Source organism: Ciconia boyciana, chromosome 16 (assembly GCF_034638445.1).
Source record: "Ciconia boyciana chromosome 16, ASM3463844v1, whole genome shotgun sequence".
In the NCBI taxonomy this organism is placed as follows: domain Eukaryota; kingdom Metazoa; phylum Chordata; class Aves; order Ciconiiformes; family Ciconiidae; genus Ciconia; species Ciconia boyciana.
Genome location: NC_132949.1, coordinates 5010499 through 5020076, shown reverse-complemented (window position 1 = coordinate 5020076; position 9578 = coordinate 5010499). Strand labels below are relative to the sequence as shown.

Here is a 9578-nt window from a genome sequence, read left to right as displayed (position 1 = left end):
AGTTTGGCCAAACACATTTTAAAGGCAGGAGCAGGAACTGGTTGGTTAGGCTTTATTTCCCTTTATGTTGTGGATCATCTATGTCATGTGGCTTGAATTATTGGCTCCTATTTCCAAAGTGTGTGATGTATATAAGTAGCTCTAACCCAACCTGAACCAGAGCAGTGGTATATCCCCACAGCCAGCCTACCTGCAGGGCAGGCAGCCTGAAGACGTTACAGTGAGCTCTCACACTTGCACGCTAAGCCTGGTGCTGCAGCTGGAACAAGGCCAGCCGAACAATTATTTTAAAGCCTCTCAGTTTATCTGACTCTGTTCTTGTTCACATTTTTTGACTTTTACTTCTTAAACCCCTGCCTGGGGTTTGGTCCTCTGGCCAGTGGCTAGCCGTACCGCTGAGTAGTGACTTCCCTTGGCAGGAGCAGGCAATCTCCTGATGGCAGATCTTGCAGGATAAATGTAGGTGAGCTCAGAGGCCCCGACTCTACCCTGTCCCAGTTACGGCACAGAGCTGGGCACCTCGGGACTGGCTCAGCCAAGCCCTGGAGGAATAGCCCCATTAGCAAGGCCTTGCTGGCCAGTCTCGGCAGGCCACTGGAGCACTGCAGCAAGGCTGGCACCCTCTGGCAGCATGACTATTTGATGCCAGAGAAGAAGCTCCACAGGGCCCTGAAAGCTCCAGCAGCAGCTGTGAGCAGGGAAGGCTCGGCATGGTGGAGCCGCACTGAGGGTGCTGGGAAAGGCTGAAACCCAGGCAGGAGGTGAGCTGGGGGCTGCTTCAGGCTCCACCCTTGCTCGCTGTGTGGCAAAAAGTACGGGCTTAACCTCTGCACGCCTCCCACCCTGGCTGAACCAGAGATAGGAACCTCTGTCTGTCTCAGTGGGTTTCTGCAGTACTTAATTGATTTGTGCTGCTAAACAGCCTCGCAATAAATGAGTACAAGGTGTTAAAGAAGGATGCGCTAGTGGGAAAGATCCAGCTGAAACAAAGCTTAGATAGAAAACATGTGTGTGCTGAGGGAGAGTGCACCCTCTCCCCGTTCCCACTCCCCGGCCCTGCACAGGGTGATTAATGCTTTACAGGAACGCTGGCTTGTTGTCAGGCCTCTGACTTGTCCTTGAGCATCTCTACAGCCTGACCGTCCAGTGGGGTTTTCTGCTGCAGGAAGGAGGCCAACCAAGAAGCTGAGTGGCACCAATTAATGCAGCTGCCCTATTCCAGCATCATGCTGACACCACTGATGTGCCCATTAAGGATGTCATTTCCTGCACAGAGACAACAGTACAAGGCATTACTATAAGAAAACTTGAAAAGGACACAAGTGAGGAACGTCTGGGAATTCCCCAGGTTTTTCCAGCTGCAGAGGAGGGTGAAAACTGTCAGCTATAAAAATATTATAGTTTATGCTGTTAAACAAATCATCATTTGTCAACAGGTAGCTGAATTATATCCAATTCCGCTGGCAGAGCCAGAACTGATTTTTTTTTCCCAATACTGTTGTATAGTTATCAGCTGGCAGAAAGCTGGCAACCAAGGCTGTGCTGGGCTGATAAGTAACCCGATGAGCCTCGGAGCAGAAGACACAGTATCTCATGGAGCAACTGCAGCTCATGCTGGAATGTGTTGAACAAACGCTTGTTAACAATCTATGCACAGGCAGAGAATTGCTTGATGAAAAGGTACTAGAAAAATGTTATTTAAATAAGACACAGATTTCCTAGGGTTATCAAAAGAACAAGCCAGGTTTTAGGTCTAAGAATACTAAACCACAGCAGCAAACCAGCAAATGTTAGCATTTCTCACTCATTGAAACTGAGTCTGGTAATAATGAGTGAAATGTCCCAACCAGTTCTAAGATACAAAAGGCAAGCCAGAAAACCAACAGAGAGAAATATTATTATATTTGTTTCACAGCTCCCAAATTCTGCTGGAGAATTTTCCACTCTTCCAGCTGTTTTCTGAGGGGCAGAGAGACATACTCCGATTTCAAATGCTGTGTTGCCTCTAAGCCGATCAGACCACACTGTACCATCTGGGAGAAGAAAAGGTAACAAGTGAAAATGCCCCATCAGGAGATACTGCTTCAGGCTGGAGCTCAGCGTCTTGTACAGCAGCGTATTAGTGCCCTGTGTTCTGTACTTAACACTGCTCTGGTTTTGCCTCTGCTTTGCAGGCATTTTATTTTTATCATGGGTAAGAGCAGGAATGTGTGTGTCTCTGTGAGAGAATGAGCATGGGGCTGCAAGCTTCATCTCAGTGCAAATAATATTTTGGCAGGAGACCTGCAGGAGATTAAATTAGGGGCCTAACGACTGAATATTAAAACATTTCAAACTTTGAGTTCCTTTAAATAAGCAGCTACAAAACAAGGAAGCAGTCTGACAAAATTAGCAGGTCCAAAGCGCTAAAGCAATCCACTAAGGGTCACTTGTTTATTGATGCAGATTTAAAAGGACCTTTTTTTATTATTTTTATTAGTAGCTGTATATGTCAACATGCTATTTCCTCAATGCATTTTGAGTCCAGATTAGCTGAAGTTTTAGGTGTTGGCAGACTTGCTACAATAGAAGGGAAATGCCAATGGAATAACTTTAAACATGATCCAATCCCTGATGATTCATTGGATGTGTTAAAATTTCCTTTGAGACCATGTAAGTAATGCAGAGACTGGAGTGCAGAATGCCTGTGACTCAGCTCTCTGCGAGGCAACGGGAGGATGTCAGAATTACTCACTGGGACAGGAGGAATCTCATTTATCTATTTATAGGCAAGGCTGAGATGAGCTTGTACCATTAAAGAGCTGAGTTTGCCAGTTCCCATAAGGGGAGGAGGAGGGAAGGACCTCAGTTTAGCTGTTGAAGTAAAAGCTTCAGTATCAGCCTCCTTTCCCCCCGCCATTTCCAAACCTGATGACTGGCCAGTTACATTTTCTTGCGCTCGCACAAGCAGTGCAGAGCTCCTAGCCCCGGGCTCCTGGCCTGTGCTAAGAGCAGAGTAGCCCTGTGAGCCCCTGGCCCTGGCCGGGGGCACCGGCTGTCGCTCCCAGACCTCCCGAGAGGCCTGCGGGATCACCCGGTTCAATGCCCCAAGGTCAGGGGAACTCCTGCTGCCACAGGGGCATTACTGCGGCATGTATCTGTCTACAAATTTCATTAAAGATGGGCTTGTTAGAGGCCAGTGCCCACTTTGCCAAAACCCTGTCTACTGCATGTTTCTCTATGAAGATGTACAGCATTATCCCTTGGCCGGGCATTTTGACTGACGGGACATCGGAAGAGGAAAGGGCCCAGGAGCTGAGCGCATCGCCTGCTTCCAGCTCCCAGGTGAGAGCCAGGGAGGCTGCATGGAGGCAAGGCAGTGACACTGCCAGCGTCAGGACAGCAGTTCCTGAAGGCGTTGTTTCAACTATGTAGACTCAGGCTTGGGAGGTGAAAGATGGTGATGTTTTTGGGTAAAAAGCAAGAGCTCAAACCCACAGTACAATGTTTTAGTGGTACTGTTTCTATAATACAGCTGGCACTTCATAGCACAGTTTGCCTTAGCTTTCTTCGTAAAAAAGAGACCACTACTTGGTAGAGACAATGCGAGTCTCAGTCATTTACCACACTGCTCCATCTCTGGGAACACATTTGTGGTGTTGGTCTAGGCCATTCTTTTCAATTCCCTGCATGTAACCATCACCATGGCTGACTCCCTACCCGTAAAGAAGTTATCTAGGAACACAAGGCTCTGGATTACTGATCCAGTCTCCCACTATTACAGTCAATTACATCATATCACGCTTTTTGGCAGGCTATTCCAGCACTTCATTTTAAATTTCCAGCCTTAATATCATTTGTTCTTGTGCCAGCATCATAATTTAGTTTAAACAATTCTCTTTTTTCTCTGATCTTTACCTATCAAATGTATTTACTGAAAACAATCCTATCTCCTCTAGTCTTTGTTTTGAGAAACTAAACAAATGAAGCTCTTCTAGTCTCCTCTTGTTCTAAACCCTCTGATCATCCTCAATGCCCTTCTCTGTACCTGCTAATCTTCCTTGAACATGAGTGAACCTGTATCTTCTAGGATTGTGTTTGCCTTTCCATATCAGATCAGTGGCTCACAGTTATACCTCCAAGCAAGTAATTCTCCATGTTTTTTTTCCACCACCCTGCTTTTGTCATTCCCAAGCGAGTAATGTGATATTCTAGTTATTAATTTCTAACTAACTGCATGTCTTTATACTTTGTCTATTCTATTTCAGACAAATTCTGTCATTCCGTTATTGCTGATTGATGTTCTGATCCTCCTGTGTATTAACAAAGCCTGTGTCCTCAGCAGATTTCTTTACTACATTCCTACTGCTGTGCCAGAGTCATTAACGAAACAAGTAAGACTGGGCTCAGGACTGACCCTTGAGGAGTGCCATATTAACTGCTGCTGTCCCGCATTTCTCCTTTCCTCCTTGTCATTTGCTTTAGCAGTTCTGCATTTGCCGTCCACACTAATCCCCATCTTCTCAACTTCAACTAGTAATTTCCCATGTGGTATAATATCAGATTCTTAACTCAGGTCTGGGTAGAGTAAATCACCTGTATTTCATTTGTCTAGGAAAAAAAAAAAGTCAGTCATCAAAGAGAAATATGAGGTTAACCTGAGCTCCTTTAATGTGCCAGTTCTTTCCAAATCCTGGGATGGAAATCTGCCAGTGCACCTTGATCTGAGCACACTGAATTCTTTAAGCTTTTCCTTCCGTCTTACATGTGATAATTTTCATTCCCTTATGTATGTTCCTCCTAGAAATCCTGTCTTTGCCCCGCTGTTCAATACGATCACCTCTACTGAAAATGTAGGCAAAGTGTTTTTAATTCATTTGTAGACCATATGTAGACTGGTCTAATCTCAACCCCATTCTCACTACATAATGACCACATTTCTCCTCTTTTTCTCTTTTTTATTTATCTAGCTGAAACCTTCTGCCATCTGTTTAATTTCCTTTTCTAAGTATAATTCACAACTTTACTTTTGACATTTCTCATTCTACCCCTACATTTCCTGACCTCAGCAAATTAAAATCGGATGACTGAGGCAAATGCTGCCTCCAGCCTTCTGCCCCACCACTCTTCTCTGATGCCGCCCTTGTGGCAACGATGACAGAACAGCTCATAAAGCAGGTCCAGAACTGCTGGACTGAACACGTCACTGGCACGATGGCTGTTCAGGACCTGCTGCGTAAGCTGCTTAGTCAGCCCTGTGGCAGGGGTGATAGGTTCCATCAAAGAGCAAAGCAGGTGGTCGTTCCCTGCAGTAGTTCCCCTCCAGACATCTGATTTCAATCCCTGGCTGTATGTGAACTGAACACGCTCTTGCTGATCAGATCTTCTGCCCATTCCTTCCCTGCTCTCAGTTAACTCCCCCCATGTGTTTGGGGCTGGTTATTTATCCCACCACTTTTGGACTGTTTCCCTTCAGGGTTCATCCTCCTGCGTGTTCCAGCTAGTTTTGGAATCCAGTTTCCATCACATTCAACTCCTCAGCCCTTCAGTACAGTTGATTCCACTAATTAGTTCCCTTAATTTCTCAACATTTGCCCTTTTTGAGATGAATATGTTTGGTGTGTGACTACAGACAGTGCTGGAGATTCAGCCCTAATGAGGTACATTTAAAAGCTCCTGCTTCTTAACCAGAGTCTTCAGAGGCTCTGGATGACTCACAGCTTGGTGCTTTAGAGATAGTAAAAGAACTGCACTTGCCTTTCTGTGTGTGTGAGACTCCATATCACCGTAACACTTCTCAGTATTAACTAGCATTTTCATTTTACAGACAACTGAGACATAAAGAGCCTAAAGATCACATTTCAGAAGATACTGCATTGTATGAGGAATTAGTTAAGCACCTAAGGTAAAGTACAAAGCTTCCTAACCCCACTGAGATCACTGCAGCAGTCTAACCTTGCTCACTTGAAAAGTAGGTGTCTGTGCCAAGCTATTTGCTTTGAATTCTGTCTCGTTCTTGAAGAAAGCAGAGCACATCCAGACTGCAGATCGACCTATCCCAGACACACAGCCAAGACAGGCAGCAAAGGCCTAGCTGAGACTGGCTGTACAAGGCCAACATTAGAAAAGAGGAGCCCTGCCCTCAAAACACTCTGGAAAAATGTACTAGTCACCTAAGACCCTTTAAAAATCCAGGCCTTACTGTCACAGGGTATCTGTATTGAAAGTGGGCTCTGCACCTCAGCAGTGGGCCACCTACCCGCTCACTGATTTTCCTCACTCCCTTGAGAATCCCTCTGGGACCCCGCCCGTGACACGCGTCCTCACTTTAGCTGCTTCCTCAGCTGCAGAACAGCAGCAGCACTGCCCTTGCTTCCCAGAACAGCGTGAGTGACACTACCACAGCACTAACGCCATGTTGCCATCCAAGATAGACGGAAGCTATCTTCCACTGGCAAACTGGCGCATGTTCAAACCCTGTAGAAATAAATGAAATGGCAGAGCAAAGCAAATTTCTCTCCTGTCCGTTAATATACTTGAAAATACTTTGGAGTGGGAGAAAAATGTGCCCCTCTCCCAAAGCATGTCTGCCTTGAATGCCCACTGCTCTGCTGGGCACCTACTGACCTTGGCAGTGTCACAGAACTCATGTGTTTTTCTAAAAGAGTAACCTCCTTGTGAACAGGCTCTTTGCTTTGGGAAACACAAAGCAGTCTTGTCTTCCAAGTGTCCGAGCCTTCTTTTCACGTCTGTTTATTCCTTCACTAGCATTTATTTTTGGCCTTGAAAGAAAAACACAACTCCACATTAAAGGGATGGTGTCCAGTTAAAACCCACAGGCTGCACCACCCCTTCGCTCCCCCTTTGCAGGGGAAGGCAGTGGAGGAGACCAACAAAAAAAAAAAAAGAGGAAAATCTATCGCCTGTTGGGCACGAAACTGCTTTTGCTTTCTAGTGACAAGGCAGCAGAGCATCCTCAGAAGCACATAGCAACTGGTCAAATAGGCCAGAGCCTGGATGCCTGAGGCTTTTTTGTAATCATAATAACAAGTCCAGGGGCCACATTTCCATTTGTCCTGGAAAGCCTTTCCAGCTGGGATTGCGCAGGAGAGCGAGACACCGATGTTCCACAATGTCGTATTCTGTTTGTGGTGGGTCTAACTCTTTGGCAATCCCAGACTTTACAACATTGCCTATCACTGATACCAAATCTGAAAGACACCCCTTCGTGCCTCTTCTGCACTGACTCCACAGCCCTTTTGGCTCCTGGAGAGCCAGCACTTCAGGACAAGGCTTCTTATGCTGTGTGAAAGAGCTTAGGCTGCAGGTGGTCACTGCCTCCTGAGACCAGTGCCAGCTGCATGCACACTTCTTCCCTACTCAAGGCTAGTGCTAAGCCAAACGAAAGCACTTAGGCTACCAGTGGATTATGCTCACCTGTTGATTTTGCAGAGGATAAGTATTCACAGATCCAGTGCCAGCTCTGTGCCTGTCACCTCCCAGCAGAGACTTGCAACTGTGTGTGGCCTGATGCAGCTGCAGAAGGGCCGTCTAAGGGCTCACAAAGCTGAAGTCCGAGGCACAAAGTTCAAGGCAGAGGTCCTGTATTGTCAGTGTGTGTGGTCAAGACCTGCATTCCTTTGGGGAGAGGCAGAAGAGGAGAGCAGAACTGCATCAGGAGCCCTTCAGACTGGATCTGCGAGAGGAAATAAGCTCACTTTGGCAATGACTATGTTTTGGGCCACCCATCAGCATGCGGCATCCCACATCAGGCAGCTGCGCTCCCTTCCTATAGCATGGTGACTTAGTTGGACACCTGAGAACAAAGTTATTAAAGCACCTGGCTCTCAAGACCACAGCTCAGTTCACTGAAATCAGCGGGACTCTTCCACAGGCCTGATTCAACTCCCTCCTACATCAATACCTTATCTTTTAGGTCCACTGACTTCTATGAAATTAGAGCTGTCAGGCCCTGGACATCCATGAGGGCATGGCTGGGCCAAAAGAAATGGGGGTAGCAACACTTGGACATTCTAGAAATTGAAACCTCAGGAAAGACACTGTCTGCCTTGCACGCTTAGCAAGTTAGCAGAATATTAATGATGCATCACTCAGAGTAAGTGCTTCTGGATGCTTGGCTGACTTTGGCAAGGGGCACTTTGAGAAGGATAAAACTGCATTTTTATTGCTGAGAATCTTCCTCCAGTAATAAGATGTGCCCCATGGGATGCTGGTAACATACTGGTATCGTCTGCAGAGAGTAGCTAGGGGCTAGGGTCTTACACTGCTAAACCAGATACACAAAATGCTTACCCCGAGTATCACATTAGTCCAGACCCAGGATTTACAAACACAAGAGAGAGCCACAGGTGGGCTGTCCTCCAATTAGCCCATGAATCTACAAAGAAAAAAAATTAAGTAATTTTGTATTCTTTCCTCTGCATATAAAACATCATTAAAATAATTAGAAAAACAGATGCATTGTATCAGTAACTGACAAATTAAGAATACAGTCACGGTTGTTCAGGAACCCACAGCCTCCTTGCAATACCAATAATGATTATTTATAGCCTACTATGCAAGGAAATTAGTCCAGAAAAACTGAATTATTATAATGTAATACAGTCATGCCAAGAGAGAAGTCTAGTGTAAGGTGCAGGCAGCCAAGATCTCACACCATTTTATTGTCTTGAATTACAAACTTTATTGTAAGTACTGTTTGTATATTTTGTACAGAATGTCTCGGTTCCTCTATAACAAATACCCATTTTATTCCTGCTGAATTTCATTGAAGTTACCCCTGATTTATACTCAAGATCAGAGGCAGATCCATATTACTGCTTTATATATAAATCTCCTAGCTGCCTATTCACAAGGATGTGCAGCTTGGCAAAAGAATGAGTTGCGAGGATGAGCTGGGTGGCAGACTAGCTATTAGTTTTGATGACATTACCATAGCATCTGGAGAAGTTACATGCAGTACTAACACAAGGTATGAGAAATTCTCTGCTCTTGAAAAGAGCTAACAAAGAAGCTGTATTCACAGAGGGTGGGAGGTAAGGAAGAGCCAGAGAAAAGCGAAGTAGCTGTACAACATCACACAGCCGGCAACCGAGAGAGGCAGGAGCAGATCCCTTGTCTCTCAGCCCTCTCCAGCTTCACACTGCCCTTTGGTCCTTTCTATTTCTGCATGTGGATGTGATGCATCTTTAACCAGAAGCTCAATCCAGAAAAAGAAAACAGTTTTTTTCTTATTTGTCAAGAGAACTAGCTTTCTGCTAGTTGTGCAAACAAATTCTTTCCCGTGATTAATACCTGTCTCCTGTGCTAAAGATGTCAGTCTCTGCATGGATCAAATCCTAATAAAGCAAAGCTCTCTTCTTAGAAAATAACATGTTTTCCATTCTTTCTGCTAACATTCCTCCTCACAATTGCCCTTGTTTAGCCCTATGATAATTTTATGATGCAGTCTCAACATAACTCACAGTACTTCCCATTATTGTGTGCCACAAGTGTTTACAGAGCCATTTTTGTGGTAGATACCAGCCTTTAGACATTCCACATTTCCTGTTTCACTGCAGCCAATCACACACTGTTCA

At 45.4% G+C, this 9578-nt stretch overlaps 1 long non-coding RNA gene across 1 annotated transcript; it reads right to left on the bottom strand.

Moving 5' to 3' along the window:
- Positions 1–464: 464 nt before the first annotated feature.
- LOC140660229 (uncharacterized) lies at positions 465–8378 on the bottom strand. The gene is made up of 3 exons (XR_012045360.1): positions 8293–8378; positions 7417–7617; positions 465–1266 (listed from the first exon to the last, which is right to left on the bottom strand). It is a non-coding gene; the product is annotated as an uncharacterized lncRNA (long non-coding RNA).
- Positions 8379–9578: the final 1200 nt, after the last annotated feature.